Source organism: Eubalaena glacialis, chromosome 6 (assembly GCF_028564815.1).
Source record: "Eubalaena glacialis isolate mEubGla1 chromosome 6, mEubGla1.1.hap2.+ XY, whole genome shotgun sequence".
In the NCBI taxonomy this organism is placed as follows: domain Eukaryota; kingdom Metazoa; phylum Chordata; class Mammalia; order Artiodactyla; family Balaenidae; genus Eubalaena; species Eubalaena glacialis.
The window spans coordinates 89,380,844-89,397,566 of NC_083721.1; the positions used below are offsets into that span (position 1 = coordinate 89,380,844).

General features: G+C 39.8%; 1 pseudogene; it reads right to left on the reverse strand.

Annotated features, from left to right (window-relative positions):
* Positions 1-11,423: 11,423 nt before the first annotated feature.
* Positions 11,424-11,979, reverse strand: LOC133093776 (nucleolar protein 56-like; annotated as a pseudogene).
* Positions 11,980-16,723: the final 4,744 nt, after the last annotated feature.

Genomic DNA, 16,723 nt, shown 5'->3' on the forward strand with positions numbered 1-16,723 from the left:
ATAGTTATAGTATTATAGTTGAAGATAATGAGTGTTCTAGGGAAACGTTAGGTGGGAAAGGAGGATAGGAAGTGCAGGAGTTGCAGGTATAATTATGGTGGTCAGAAAGCCTCGCTGGGAATTTGGGAGTGAGCCATGTGGAATTCTGGGAGAAGAGCTTTCTAGGCAAGGAGAGCAGTAGGTAAAAGAGGGCCTGAGGCAGGAGCATGCCCACCCTGCTCTAGGAATCGTAGGGAGGTCCTTGGGGCTGAACTGGACCGAGCAAGGAGAGAGCAGTAGATGAGGTCAGGTTGTGATGGCCAGATTGTGAAGGGTCTGGAAGGCCATCGTGAAGACTTTGGCGTCTATTCTGAGAGAGGTGTGTTTTGAGAAGAGTAGTGTCATGAGCTGCCTTGCCCTTTAACAGGGGCATTCCGAATGCTCCGTTGGGAATAGACTATAGCGGGAGAAGGTAGAAGCAGGAAGACCTGCAATAATTGAGGTGAGAGATAAAGGAAGTTTGGATTAGTGTGGTGGAAATGGTGGCATCAGCTTTTGGCTCTATTTTTTTTTTTTAATTAATTAATTAATTTATTTTTGGCTGTGTTGGGTCTTCGTTTCTGTGCGAGGGCTTTCTCCAGTTGCGGCGAGCGGGGGCCACTCTTCATTGCGGCGCGCGGGCCTCTCACTATCGCTGCCTCTCTTGTTGCGGAGCACAGCCGCCAGATGCGCAGGCTCAGTAGTTGTGGCTCACGGGCCTAGTTGCTCCGCGGCATGTGGGATCTTCCCAGACCAGGGCTCGAACCCGTGTCCCCTGCATTGGCAGGCAGATTCTCAACCACTGCGCCACCAGGGAAGCACCTTGGCTCTATTTTGAAGGTAAGGTCAGTCAGACTTCGTGATGGATTAGGTGCAGGAAATGAGAAAGAGGAGTCAAGGAGCTCTCCTAAACTTTTGGCTTGAGAAACTGAGAATTTACCATTAATTGAGAAGAAATGAGTGTGGGTGATATCGGTTTGGAGGAAAATCAGGCATTCAACTCAAAATGTTAAGTTTAAGATATATGCTAGATACCCAAGTGGAGGTGTGAAGTAGGCAGCTGGATCTATGGGTCTGGAGCCTGGGGTAGAAATATAAGGAGCTGTGAGTTTCTAAGAGATATTTAAAACCATGGCATTAGGTTAAGTCACCCAGGGAGTGAGTGTTGAAAGAGAAAAGTAGAGGTAGGAGAGATGAGGAATAAACAATGGATACTGAGAAAAAGAACGTCAGAAGAGCGTGATGTTCTGAACCAAGTGAAGAAAGGAGGAGGGAGGGATGAGATCAGCTGTGTCAAATGCTTCTCAAATGGAAATAAAGTGAGGCCTGAGCACTGATATTTTGATCTAACAAATAGAGGTTTTGTAAACTTGATGAAAACAGTTGGTGGAGTTATGTGGGCAAAAGTCTAATGGAAGTGAATTTAAAAAAGAAAGGAAAGAGAAGAACTGGAGAGAGTGAATACAGGCGGATGTTAAAAGGAACTTTACGGTAAAGAAAGGCAGAAAAGTAAGGCAGTTCCTATAGGGAGGTGGACTCAAGGGAGGATTCTTGAAGGATGGCAGAATAGTAGCTTTTGCCTTTAGGCTGATGGTAAAGGTTCTGTGGAGAAGAAAAATTTAATGATGCGGTGTCTGAGCACTATCTTGGGTGGGCATGGAATCTAGTGCACAGCTGAAGGGTTTGGCTTCCCATAGGCGTTCAGACAGTTCATCTGTAATAAGAGGAGGGAAATCCAGACTTAGGAACACAGATGCTGAGTCAGTGTGATGGTGGGAGCTTGAAGGAGTTCTTTTATTGTTGCTTCTGTTTTTTATTGAAGTAGGAATTAAGATCATGAGCTGAGAGTGAAGATGCAGGAGTAGTGGCTGGAGATATGCAAAATAATAAAATATGAAATAGAAGAATATTATACTTGGCAATAGGCTAGGGAAACCTAATAGGCTTGCCCTTAGACCCACTTGAGGTTTTTGGTCGTGAATACAAAGTGAGACTATTTTCCATTGTTGTGTGTTTGTATCCAGCTATTTTCAATGGCATGTGTAGAAGTGCAGAATAAGTGGAGAGCTGACTTTAACCAGGCTTGAGATTTTGCTAAGTCTGATGAAGTATGAGAGGGCAGGGGGATTGAGGATGCATGCAAGGGAATGATGAAAAATAATGGGTTGTGGACTTTAAGTTGGTTAAGAGAGAAGGTGAAATAAGGACAGGAAGGTGGCAAGAAACAATGAAAGGTCAGTATGACCAATGGATTGTAGATCTTGGTGCCACCAATGGCTTTTGGCAAGGTACAAGAGGAAATGAGCTGAAGAGACAGGAGGTGGTGGTCAGACAGTGGGATGCTTCAAATTTAGATGATGGGTTGCAGATTTTGGTAAGGACTTGCCTGGGAGTGTGACCCTAGGAGTGAGTGGCTGAGATAGGAAGGTGGACATCCTTGAAGGAGAGGAGTTTCAGAAACTGAAAGGGCAGGGTTTTGGGATACTCATCAATGTGAATATTGCTAAGAATTTAAAGAATTCTCCAAACATAAGTGAAGATATGGAAAACAGTAGTTTAGAATACACTATCAGCTTCCTCAGCAAGTAGAAATCAAATGTTCACTATGTTATGTTATTATGGGTATATGAAATCATGCCACCAGTGTTAGCACAGGCCTTCGTGCATGTCAGGTGCCTCTCCTCTACACTTGGATAAGCAACCTCTGTGTTCGTCGGGGCTAGCAGTTACACTGCAGTCATTATTTTACTTATCTGTTTCCCTAACCCAACTACAACCTCTTTAAAGACAAAGACAACATCAGTATTCACAGTAGCCTCAGAGGCCGGCACAGTGGCTGTATAGGTGCACAATAGCTATTTGTTATGTGCAGCATAGAGTGGTTAAGAACACTGATTCTAAAGTCTGACACACCTGTGTTCTAATCCCAGTTGCCTCTTATTGGCTATATATCCCTGGAAGAGACACTTAAACCCATTTCCTCACTGTAAAATGGGGATAGCAATAACACTTCTTTATAGGGATGTGGAAAAGAGTTAATAAGGTAAGGCTTTACATGTAAAGTGCTCAGTACAGTCCTGGTGCATAGATAATTCTTAGTAAATTTTAACTACTGATGCATGAAAGAAATAAAACTTTATGTTTGACTGGGTTATTTCCTGAGTGACACAATTCCACATCACCTAGCACTGTGCGACAGTCCTTCAGAGCAAAAGGGTAGTGGGAGCAAGCTGACTCTGGTCCCCAGTGACCCAGTAACATGCACATTGAGAGATGATAAAAGAGTGATTCTGTTTTTTGTTAGTAGAACAGACTTCATGAGATCTCTTGGCCAAAAGTGTGTGCTCCTTTGAACATGTGGCTCATGAAATGCAGTGTCTCTGTCTCCATAGTTACCCAATGAGTTGAAGTCGTGTTGCCAGTTCCTGCCTCTGTGTTGTCAGTGATTACATTATTATCTCACATGTTGAGTAAACCAGAGCACACACATATGATAAATGCTCATTTATAAGCACAGAAGCTACTGTTTCACAAAGGTACACATAACTGTTCCTAGGCTCTTGGTTTTCAGGGAAACAAGGACAGACACAGAACAGGGTGAAGTGGACTGAAACGTACAGTTTCTCATGCAGTGTAGCCTTTTTCTGCTCCTCATTAAAACCCCCATTTTTTGATTGACCAGAAAACTGTGCTGTGGGTCGTCAATTTCACTTTCAGTCTGTATTCTGTATTTTCTCCCTAAGCTCAGAGCTTGCTGCTCTGAGACACTGAGGGCTGAGATAATGAGTCTGGACCACTCATTTTCTCTGCCTAGCAGATGGGAGCACCTGTCAGGTGTGGGCAGCTCGCCTCTCTAGAGGTTGGGCAGTGGTGGTGTAATCAGACCCTCTTTCTCTTTCTAAATGCCACAAGGTTGCACAATTAAGGGAGAGTCAAAATATCTATGTCAACCCTCAAAGCAACTGAAAATGCTTCTTATATTTTAGATTGGAATTTTAGTGGGGTTACCCTGAATCGGAAACTTTAATCACAGAGTTTTCTTTGAATAGGTTTAAATGTTTTTGAGAAACAATACAGGCATTTTGACTCTTGCTGGATCTCTTTAGATCTCTACAGGTTCAAATAGACATCAGCCACGTGCTCTGTTTCCTTGTAGGTTGTTTGCGCATGCGTGTGTGTGTGTGTGTGTGTGTGCACTTCCAGGAGTCAATTCTTTTAATATGGGCATCAGATTGAATCTGAAAATGCTTTCTATTCCATTGTTACCTGTTACTCTCTCCAACCTCTCCTACACCCAGCTGTCCCAGGACAAGGAAGCAATCTCCTTTGTGCACATTCCTTGAGCACCTTGAGCACTCTTTCAGGAAGAATGAGTCAGAAGACCTAGATTTTAGCCACAGAGCGGTTACCACCAAGTGGGTGACCTTTGGCAAATCACATCACCTCCCCAAGCCTCAGCTTCCTGCTTAACAGAATCAGCAAATTAGCTGCTTTACAGTGGAAGCAATACAGTAGAGAGATTAAACTTTTTGGCTAGAAGTCAGATGATCTGCTTCAAATCTTGGATTTAAAACTTAAGAACTATATGGCATGGGTCCTCACCTGTAAAATGGGGATAATAATTTTATTTACTTTATAAGGTTTGAGGCCTTTTTGTATATCCCTCCCATGAGTTGAACAATGGGCCACGATCTTGGTAGGTTTATTCAGCTAATTTTAAATCCACCTAACATCAATACAATAAAGACTTTAGAACACTGGCATGTACCACTAAAAATGTTAGTTGTTGTTGTTATCATTATACCGCTAAGGAATCTTCTAGTTTAAAAATTTTCCTTTGTTTATTTTATTTAATGTCACTCACTTTTCTTTAGTCCCCGCTCCCTTCTGGAAGTTCTTTGACTGTCACCACTAGTGTTGATATGCAGTGTGTAGAGCCCAGGGGTGCTGTTAGACATCCTACCGTGCACAGCACAGCCCTTTTCCCCACCAACAGAGAATTACTCTGCCCTTGAGAATTCCAAGGGGAGGGGGAAGGAGTTTAAAGGCTGCTTTGAGAATCTCGTGGAGATTTATTTTCTTTTTCTTTGCGAAATTAGTGTGTATTGGCAGTAGTGATGCTTCTGGCTCTGTGCGTGGGGATGGAGGAGGGTGGATGCCCATTTCATACTTAACTTTCCAGTGGGAAAGCTCAGCTTCATTCTTCTCCCTCAAATTAACAACTTTTTTTTCTAATCTAAAAAATCAGCAAAAACCTACTCTGGCCACCTGCAAATAAAACTTTTCTTGGCTGTACTGCTTTCTTTCCCTTATCTCTGTGGTTTGCTGCCTCTTCATCCTTTACCCTCCGCTTGGGATATTGCCTCCCTCTACTGCTCATCCCCTTCATCTCCTGTATTAAAATCCTCCTCATCCTCTAAGTAGGAAAGGATTCATGCATGACTCCTTCCATGATGCTTTTCCAAATCATCCAAGTGTTTCTTTTTTACCGCTGACTCCCAGAGACCTATGATTTTATGTCTCATGATGTATCTCATATCCTGTCTTGTATTATAGGTGTTGATATTCTTGCATAATCACTCATCCTCAATGATGAGTCCCTGGAAGGCAGGAATTGCCTCTCGTTCATCTCTGAATTGTGTAGAATTTTGCACACAGTGAGGGCTCAGCTACATTTGTTGAATTACAATACTGTTCCCATGACTAAACTCCACCCCGCATGGTCACTGCAGTCGCGCATGACATCCCTGGCTTGAACTAGGGTTCCTGTTTTAATGTTCTTTGTTATTACCTTCACAACCTCCACACTCTTCCCCCTCCTTCCCTCCTCTCCTCTCTTTTTTTTTTGTTGAAGGTTAATTATTTTCATTGAGGAAAGCTGCCATGATACACTTCACTTATCTGTTGTCTTCTGTTAACGACATGCAAGCTATTTTAGGAACGCAAAAAAAGGTGGCAGCTGCTATTTATAAAATAAGCAGCAGTCTGAATTCCCCTGTGGGTCATGTGCCCATCCATTTTCTTTTTTTGTTTGAAAGAGGTTTCTCCTACAAGCCCGTCTGATTTCCTTTTTTCCTACGACACCACCCAACCAATTCACTACACCAGTCATTAAGGATTTTCATTTTATTTTTGCCTTGGCTTTAATTTTCTATTTGATTTAGATTCCTCCCCTATTCCTCCTTTCCTCTCATAAAAAGCAGGAGAAAGAGAAAAAACCCACTAAGCTATGTAAATATCTTTTTATGAATTGGGCCTCTTGAGATGAGCGCTTCATTACTAAGGAAAAATGAACCTTCTGCCCCTGTGATTTGGTAATGGAAATGTGCCATTTTATAAAGTCTTAAGCATTTAAAAAATCACATAATATATAAACTGTTTAATGTTATAATCACTTGCTATTGAAGAATAGAAGGCATGGACAATTGCAGTAAGTTACTAATAGCAATAATAGCTTTATTTTTAGTGCTGATGAATTGAATTAAGTTTGGGTCAGCTCATAAGTATGCAAAATGTCCACACATATGTATGTAGGAGTTGTGGTTCATATGCACACACTTGAGCAGTTCTATTAGATCAATGCACAGATTCATAACTTTAGGACCTCATAGTAATGAGATTCATTATTTCAGGTCTCTAAAGAACTTGTGAACTTAGCCCCCTGACACTTCTCCTTCCCTACCCCCATCTCACCTCACTTCTTCCAGGGTTATAATTTTAAAGATAATCACATCTTGTGTTCCTTTAAAAACATCTGTTGATTCTCCATTATGCACAGAATGGGCTCCAAAACCCCTTAGTGTGGCAGAAAAAACTCTTATACACCACCCCAATCTATCTCTTGACTTCGTCTCCTGCTCCTGTATCCAATACACATTTTACTCCAGCTGTGGCAAACTTCTTTCTCTTCTTTGAAGATGCTGTGGACCCTTCTGTGCCTTTGACCCTCTGAACAACAACTTCCCATTTCCTCTTGACATGCCCTCACACTTCCTTCTATGACACGATAAATGTGAAAAAGGACTAGCAGAGGGCTTGGTGCAGAGCAAGGGCTCAGTAAATACACGTTGAGTGAGCGAATAGACAACTGCGTTTGCAAATTCAAAGGAAGACCTTTGTTTTCTAAGTGGGTTATGTTATGGTTGTTTATAAGTCAGCTGACCCCAGCATGACTAATATTATAATATTGTGTAATACTGATTTTATACGAAAGCAGATCTATTCTTTGCTTCCTTAAAAGCTCCCAGGGGCAAAAGAGGACCCTTCTTTCTTGATAATCCTCACAGTAATTATTTCCCAGGAGGCTACTGCTCTGTCAGCCTGGGGGAGCAGAAACCCTGGGGAAGGGAGAGGAATGGAAGTTTGGGCAGGAAAGTTGATATTCAGGAGTGAGGCTTTGTGGGGCAGAGGCCTGGAATGGTAGAGGTTCTGACAGAGGTTTGTATCTAGTTTTCCAGAGCTGCCATAACAAAGTACCACAGATGGGGTGGCTTAAACAATTATGAGAAATTTACTTTCTTACAATTCTGGAAGCTAGAAGCCTGAAATCAAGGTGTTGGCAGGGTTTTTTCTTTTAAGGTCTCTCTCCTTGTCTTGTAGATAGTCATCTTCTAAGTGTCTTCACATCTTCCCTCTGTGTGTGTCTGTGCCCTAATTTCCTCATATTACAAGGATGCCAGTCAGATTGGATTAGGGCCCACCCAAATGACCTTATTTTAGTGTAATTATCTCTTTAAAGATCCTGTTTTCAAATACGGTCACATTCCTAGGTACTGGGGGTTAGAACTTCAGCGTATAAATTTTGGGGAGGACACAATTCAGCCCGTGACAGGGTGGTAGTGGGGATAGCAGTGGGCAGCAGTGGGTGCTCACAGGAGCCCCCGGAGGGCAGGGGTTATGCCTTGCCTCAGCATTCCTCACAGTACCTTCCTCCTGGTGTTTTGGAACATGTTTTGGAACTGAGTGGCAGTCTCCCCTTAGCAGTGAAATAAGATTCTGATTATTTCCTTTCAACATGTATTGACACATAAGCTTTCCCTGGCAGCCTTTTTTCATGTGAGTTATGTTGACAGTCTCATTTAAATAATTGCTGAGAATACTGACTATGATCAAGAGTGAAGCCTTCTCTTGTGCAGCCCTCCTGTGAGTTGAGCAAAGAACCATGATTTTTAGGTAGGTTTACTTAGCTAATTTTAAATCCACCTAACTGTATTGCCATGCAGGCCACATTTCTCTGCAAAGATGTTTCGTTTACATGTTTATTTCACTAAAGGTCTCCATGAAATTTTCATTTACATGTTTATGGTCAACCTGATTCCTAAAAACATTCCTGTAAGACTTTGGTGTGGGTCTTACAATGCAGACACAGTATGTCTCTAGTTTCATCTCCACGTACTCCTTCCATGACCTTGTTGCAAATGCAAGTACTGTGGATCTGGCTTGTCTGACTTGTTCTCAGTGAACCATGCCGGCGCCTCGTAATTGCCATTCTCTAGTGTCCACAAGCCACATTTTAAGTAATCCTTCTGGAACACTGACATCTACTTCCCTGGTCTGCAGCTCCCTGATGACACATGAACATCTACGTTGAATAGACAAGTAGGGCTAAAATGTAGAGGTCTACAGAGCTGCCCCCTGGGCAGTGGGATTAGCTGGAGTCATACTAGAAATTGTGCCAGGACAGCCACTCTATAGTTTTTCTAATGATGGATGGATGCTAAGAAAAGCTCAGATCTGAGACAGATGACTCATGTGGTCACAGTCTTGCTATTTATTATTCTCCTGACATTATATTACATATTTACGTATATATTTATATGTACTCTCACTCTAGAAGCCAAACTCCCTGAGGGCAAGAACTTTGCCTGTCTTGTTTGCTGCTCTATTGCTAGCAATCAGATTAAGTTCCTGATACTAAGCAAGTCACTTCGATACTTTGAAGCTAAAATTGCTCATAGTCAAATGATAATACCAATATTTGTTCTGCCTAACCTCAAGGTCATTGAGAACATCTAATGAGATGTAAAGGCAATTTATAAACTGTAAAGTGGCTTGTAAAGATAAGGTAGGCAGCTATATGAGTATGTGGTTTTGACTGACAGGAAACAAGGTAAGGAGACATATATAATAAAGATCTTTAATGTCACACAAGGTGTTCAGACTTGATGAAGTACAGATCAAAACTTTAAAGGAATCAATTCGCTTCCTGGGTTGCCAGCTCACAACTCAGCTTTTTTTTTGTTTGTTTTTTTTAAACAAATGTTGAATTTGATTAGAGAAATCTAAAATAAAGTATCTCTAGCTATATCTGAAAGCACTAATTGTTGAATTTGCAGGTGGCATATGAACCCATCTTCTCTTGTTAATAAACTCTTTCAAAGGTGGGTCTTCCCTCTCAGATGAGTCCTTTTATAATGCCCTTAGGTGAAACTTGAAAGGTTGCTGAGAATTCCTTGAAGCTCTTTGTTTAAATAATCACATGAAAATATCCCTCTTAAACTCCTCTGTCAGCAAACAATTGCCACAAAGCAGAATGAATTTTACACCTTTTGGGAGTCCATTAATTTACTTTCAGTGGCATTAAGTAATGAGGACTCTTATAGGCAAGGTCACAGTTCCATTTTATATCAAACTATCCTTTCTCATGTATGATACATGAAGCACATTTCTTGCTCAGGGCAAAATGTTTTATTAAAATTATTTCCTTTGTTCTTTTGTATAGATTGTCCTTTGTGACAATAGAGATCGTCTGTGTGACATATCTCTTTAGGACAGCCATTGTATAATTATACTAATAGAGCTTAATCTAATGCTACATTAATTTTCTTCCATTATTTTCTCCAAGAAGGATACCACTATTGTTTACATGACGATGCAATTTCTTTCTTTCTTTTTTTTCTTTAAACTGTGGGAGATTTATTTTAAGGGCAGTGGAGGACATAAATTTCAGGGTATGGGGAGTCCTTTCTTAATCCTCTGGGTACAGAGGATCCCTGATAGTTAAGAGCAAACAGACCAGTCTTTGTATTCTACCTCTCCACCTCACTGCCATGATTCTATTATTCAGCCATTCTTGACGAAAGGGAAAAAAACACATCCTGCAGCAAACAGGAGTATATGGCCAGGTTGTCAGACATCAGAGCAATCCCCTCTGTCACTTGGACTTGGGTTTTTACAGGCGTTCATCCAGACTACTGTAAAAGCCTCTCAATCGGTCTCCTTGCTTGTCTCTGCTCACTTGAATCCATCCTCCCCTCTGTTGTCTGAGAGATCTTCCTAAAATACCAATCTGATTATGTCATCCATTCTTTACTCCCATTAAAGTTCCCCAACTCCTTAGTGTGACATATAAAGTTCTCCATACCCTATCTTCAGAGTGGCTTTCTAAACTTGACCCTCCTCCCATACTGCTAGCATTCCCAGATGCCCATAGGGAAAGTCCAAATGTACTTTCTCTCTGAAAGTCCTGTGTTGACAGTTACAGTGTTACACAAAGTGAGGTAATACCGTTGTCTTTCAATGCACTGATGCCACTTTTGGTATGAGCTAGGTCCCTAGAGAGCAATTATGTTAAATTCACTTTCTAATAATATGAATGACTTAAGGAGTGAAAAATAATCCGTCTTTAATTTGTACTTTGTGAAACTTACAGTGAGGTTCATGGTAGCTCTAAGTCAGAAAGAAATCACTTGGAGATGAGATCAGCAATGTCTTCATGTTTCAGGAGGTGGCAGCTTAAGAATTAATAAAGAAACTGACATCATCTAGAAAATATTAGGGGGAATTTTCTTGAAGGCAAGTGTGGTGGGGTGATTAAGAGCATGGGATGTGAATTTACAATGTCTTAGATTCACACAGAACACTCATTTATATGTGTAAGGTAACGTATTACAGTAATGACTCTCAAGGAATCATGCCTCTTGTGTGCATAGCCTTGTTGAGTTCTATCCCATATTGACCCTAGGCTTGGAACATCAGCAATGTGACATAAAAAGAGGTTTGAAGACTGCTTATTCATTGAGGCTTTCCTTTTGTGGCTGCTCACTGAGAACCCTTTTGTTACTAAGTGAAGAAGTCTGGGCTAGCCTCCTTGAAGATGAGAGACCACATGGACCACATGGAGAGAGGCCCTGCTGTCCCAGCCCTCCTAGATATATATATAAATGAACCCAGCCAACACCGCATGGGGCAGAGGTGAACCATCTCAGCCAAGCCCAGCCCAAATCACTGACCCAAAGAATTGGGAACAAATAATTATTGTTTTTAAACCACTATATTTTGAGGTGGTGTTATACACGGTAATACCTACCTGATATGCTGGAAGACCAAGTTACTTTTTTTTTCTTGTGGATTTGTTTTTATTTTTATTGGGCTATAGGGGATGGGTTGGGAAATATCTCTGCAAGTTATGCCCCACTAGGGAAATGTCCATTCTGATTTTCCTGGGACAGCTTTTGGAGCTTTTTTATTTTCTTGGAGCTGCTGCTCTTGCTGGCAGCAGCCTCTTCAGGTCCTCTGCTGAGTGGCTCCTCCTTGGAAGAGAATTTCCTCTTTTTCTTGGAGACACTCTTGTATCCTGACTCTTCAGGGTCACTAACTGGTTCCTCTTTGGGGAAAGATTCTTCCTCTTCGGAAGACTTCCACTGCCAGCTGTCTCTTCACTATCACTACTAACCAGATCCTCCTTGGAAAAAGGTTTCTTTTTCTTGGGTTTGGAGAAGGAGACAGATGGGTTTTCCATTCTCCTGAAGAGCCTTCTGGGGCTTTTGCTTCTTCTTCTTTTTGGGTCTTTTCATTCATCTCCTCACACTCCTCCGGAGTACTACTGCTATTTTCTGAAGAAGCCAGGGCAGTTGCAGCCAGCTGTTTCTTTTCCTTCTTCAAGCGTTTCTTCTCCTGTTTCTCCAGCTTCCTAGTAATCTCAGCAGCTGCTTCCTCTGCCTGAAACATTGCCTCCTTCATGACATCCAGATTCTTTCATGGAATCTCTCCAGTCTTATAGAAGGATAGCCACAAGCAGTGTCTGCTTGTACACTACAGGAGCAGAGTAGAGTGGTTGCAACAGAGGCTGTATAGCCCACAAAGCTTAAAATATTTAGTGTCTGGTTCTTTACAGAAAAAGATGGCTAACCCCTGATATAGAGCTCTGTAAGTTCATAATACCTCGGGGGGACAATGTAATGCTGTTAGAGGGAGATGGAAGGATCTGTCTGAGGAATCAGGTTATTATAATGGATCTCATGGAGGCCTCAGTATAGGGAGTGCAAGATGCTGGGAATGGGTGTGACTTGATCTGCGAGTGTCAGGCACTATATATAGGAGGCAACAGGGCCTAATGACAAGTGAGCAGGCTTTGGAGTCTTGGCCCTGCCAGTTACTACCTCTGTGGCCCTGAGCAATCATTTTAACCTCTTAGAGCCTCGGTTTGCTCATCTGTAAAATGGGATTCATCGAACCAACTCATGGGTTCTATTAGAGAATTAGTGATTATGTAAGAAAGATACTTAACACTTCACCTGCTACAGAGTAGATAATAACTGTGGTATGGTCTATGTGTCCCCACCCCCCAAATTCATATGTTAAAATCTAATCCCTAAGGTGATGATATCAGAAAGTGGGGCATTTGGGAGGTGGTTAGGTCATGAGGGCTCTACCCTTAAGATTGGGATTAGTCCATCCATTGCCTAAGCCTGACACCAGTGACATCCTTTTTGTCACTATAGATTAGCTCTATAAAATTCTCAAATGTTATATAAGTGAAATCTTACTGAATGTAATCTTTTTAGCTGCGGCTATTTTCACTCACAATCATTTTGTGGTCCATCAAGTTATTGTTTGTGTTAATTATGCATACATTTTTCTTGTTGAGTAGTATTCCATTTCATGGATATACATAAATTTGGTTTTTATCTGTTGTTGGACATTTAGTTTGTTTCCAGTTTTTGTATATTACAAAAAAAAAAGTGTCTGTGAGCATTCATGTGCAATTCTTTGGTCAGGGATGTGCTTTCATTTCTCTTGAGTAAATACTTAACAATGGAATAGCAGATATACATGAAACTTTTTAAGAAACTGTTAAGATTATTCCCTGAATAGCTGTGTTTTACATTCCCACAAGTAGTGTATCAAAGTTCTACTTGTTCCACATCCTCACAAACATTTAATATGGTCAGTCTTTTTAATTTTAGTCATTTTAGTGAGAGTGTGTTGGTATCGTATGGTGTTTTTAATTTACATTTACCTGAAGACTAAAGAGGTTGAGCATCTTTATCTGTGCTTATTTGTCATCTGTACATCTTCGTTTTTTTGAAATATCTGTTTAAAGAGCTTGTTACTTTTAGACCTGGTTACTTGCATTCTTATAAACTTGTAAAGTTCTTTTTATATTCTGGATACAAATCCTTTGTCCAGTATAGCTTCTGCAAATGTTTTGTCTCAATCTAACCCTTGCCTTTCTTTTGAGAACAACAATATTTGAAGAACAATTTGTTTTTATTTGAATGAACCAAATTTAATGGTCTATTTATTTTGTTTTTTATAGAATAGTTTAAAAAACTTTGCCAAACTCAAGGTCTCTAGCTTTTCCCTATGATTTCTTTTAGAAGTTTTACAGTTTCAGATTTCACATTTATTTCTGTAATTCATTTTGAGTAATTTTTAAATAATGTGACATAACAATTAAAGTTTACATTAAAAAAAAAAAAAGATTAGGATTAGTGCCCTTATCAAAGAGGCTGTGGAGATTTCCCTAGACCCTTCTGCCATGTGAGGACACAACAAGTCTGCAGCCCGGAAGAGGGCCCTCCCTTGACCATGCTGGCACCCTGATCTCAGACTGCCAGCCTCTCCAACTGAGGGAAATAACTTTTTGTTGTTTATAAGCCACCCAGTCTATGATATTTTGTTATAGTAGCCTGAACGGACTAAGAAACTATTACTACTGTGTTGGCCAAGAAGAGAGAGTTTTGTCAGCTGTGAGAGACTTGGCTGCTAGAATTTACAAGCTTTTATTACGCTCAGAGTCAAGTGGGTAGCTGTTTCCTGGTTCTGCACTGTCCTTCTTGGGAAAGGGCCCTGGTGAGAGCTTAGTCTCAGCCAAGTGGACTGGGCTTCATGTCAGAGCTCCAGTCATGATGGTAAAAGTTCAGAACCCAAGACAGAAGTCTTATTACAGGGATAGGGAATGTCCATAATGATAAAAATAATGGTGATTTAATTGAGTGCCCACCATTGTCAGCTGCTTTACTAAGCATTTTGCACACATTATTATTTTCTTTTTTTGGCCTCAGTTTTATGGCGAAATAATTGACATACATCACTATGTATGTTTAAGGCATACAGCATGTTGGTTTGATTTATATATATACTGTGAAATGATTACCACAATAGGTTCAGCAAATATCCATCTTCTCATATAGATACAATAAAAAAGAAAAGAAAGAAGAAAGAAAAAAGAAAAAAAATTCTCTTTGTGATAACACTTAGAATTTACTTGCAACAACTTCCCTATCTATCATACATCAGTGTTAGCTATAGTCATCATGTTATACACTACATCCCTAGTACTTATTTACCTTATAACTGGCGGTTTGTATCTTTTGACCACTTTCCTGCAATTCTCCCTCCCCCAATCCTCTGCCACTGGTAACCACAAGTCTGATCCCTTTCTCTATGAGTTTGGATTGTTTTTTGTTTTTGTTTCGTAGATCTCACATATAAGTGAGATCATACAGTATTTGTCTTTCTCTTTCTGACTTATTTCACTTAGTATAATGGCTTCAGGGTCCATCCATGTTGTTGTAAATGGTAGGATTTCCTTGTCTTTTATGGCTGAATAATTTCTTTATCCATTCATCCATCAATGAATACTTAGGTTGTTTCCATGTCTTGGCTATTATAAATAATGCTGCTATGAACACGGGGTGCAGGTATCTCTTCAAGTTAGTGTTTTTGTTTCCTTTGGATATATTCCCAGAAGTGGAATTGCTGAATCATATGGTAATTGTATTTTTAATTTTTTGAAGATCCTCCATACTGTATTCCATAGTGACTGCACCAATTTACAATCCCACTAACAGTGCACAAGCACATCCACAGCAGAGTTTGTTAATTCTTGCCTTTTTGATGATAGACATTCTAACAGGTGTGAGGTGATATCTCATTGTGCTTTTAATTTGTATTTCCCTAATGACTAGTGATATTGAGCATCTTTTCATGTACCTGTTGGCCTTTTGTATATCTTCTTTGAAGACATGTCTCTTCAGATCCTATACCCATTTTTAATTGGGTTATTATTATTATTTGCTCTTGAATTGTGTCAGTTTATTATATATTTTGAATATTAACTCCTTATCAGTTATATGGTTTTCAAATATTTTTTCCCATTCTGGGATTTTTTTCATTTTGTATTTGGTTTCTTTTGTTGTGCAGAAGCTTTTTAGTTTGATGTAGTCCCACTTGCTTATTTTCGATTTTGTTGCTTGTCCTTTAGGTGTCATATCCAAAAAATCACTACCAAGACCCATGTCAAGGAAATTTATTCCTATGTTTTCTTCTAGAAGTTTCATGGTTTCAGGTCTTACATTTAAGTCTTGAATCCATTTTGAGTTACTTTTTGTGAGTGGTATAAGATATAGATCCAGTTTCATTCTTTCATATGTGAATATCCAATTATCCCAGCACTATTTATTGAAGAGACTGTCTTTTCTATTGTTTTTCTGTTCTCTATTTCATTTATTTCTGCTCTAATCTTTATTAGTTACTTTCTATTGCTAATTTTGGGCTCAGTTTGTTCTTATTTTTCCAGTTCCTTAAGGCATAGTGTTAGGTTGTTTATTTCGGACTTTTCTTGCTTCTTAATATAGGCATTTATTGCTGTGAATTTCCCTCTTAAGACTGCTTTTGCTGCATCCCATATGTTTTGGCATGCTGTATTTCCATTTTCATTTGTCTCAAAAAACTTTTTATTTCTCTTTTAATTTCTTCTTTGATCTACTGGTTGTTTAGGAGAGTGTTATTTAATTTCCACATGTTTGTGAAATTTCTAGTTTTCTTCTTGTTGTGGATTTCTAGTTTCGTGCCATTGTGGTCAGAGAAGATATTTGGTATGATTTCAGTCTTCTTGAATTTGCTGAGACTTATTCTGTGGCCTAACATATAGTCTATCTTAGAAAATGTTTCATGTGTGCTTGAGAAGAATGTTTCTGCTGTTGTTGGATAAAGTGTTCTCTGTGTGTCTGTTAGGTCCATTGGTCTATAGTGTGGTTCAAATCTGCTGTTTCCTTTTTGATTCTCTGTTAGAAGATCTATCTATTGTTGAGAATGGTGTGTTAAAGTTCTCAACCATTACTGTATTATTGATTTTTTCTCCTTTTAGCTCTGTTTCTGCCTTAATATATTTAGATGCTCTGCTGTTGGGCGCATAAATATTTATAATTGTTATATATTCTTGATATATTGACCCTTTATCATTATATAGTGACCTTCTTTGTCTTTTTTTAAAATCAGTTTTAGTTTTTTTTTGTCTGATATAAGTATAGCTACCCCTGCTTTTTTTTTTTTTTTGATTACCATTTGCTTGAAAGGTCTTTTTCCATCCCTTCAGTCTCAGTCTATGAATATCTTTAAGGCTAAAATGACTCTCCTGTGGGCAGCGTATTGTTGGATCTGGTTTTAATACACATCCAGTCATTCTATGTTTTGTAAT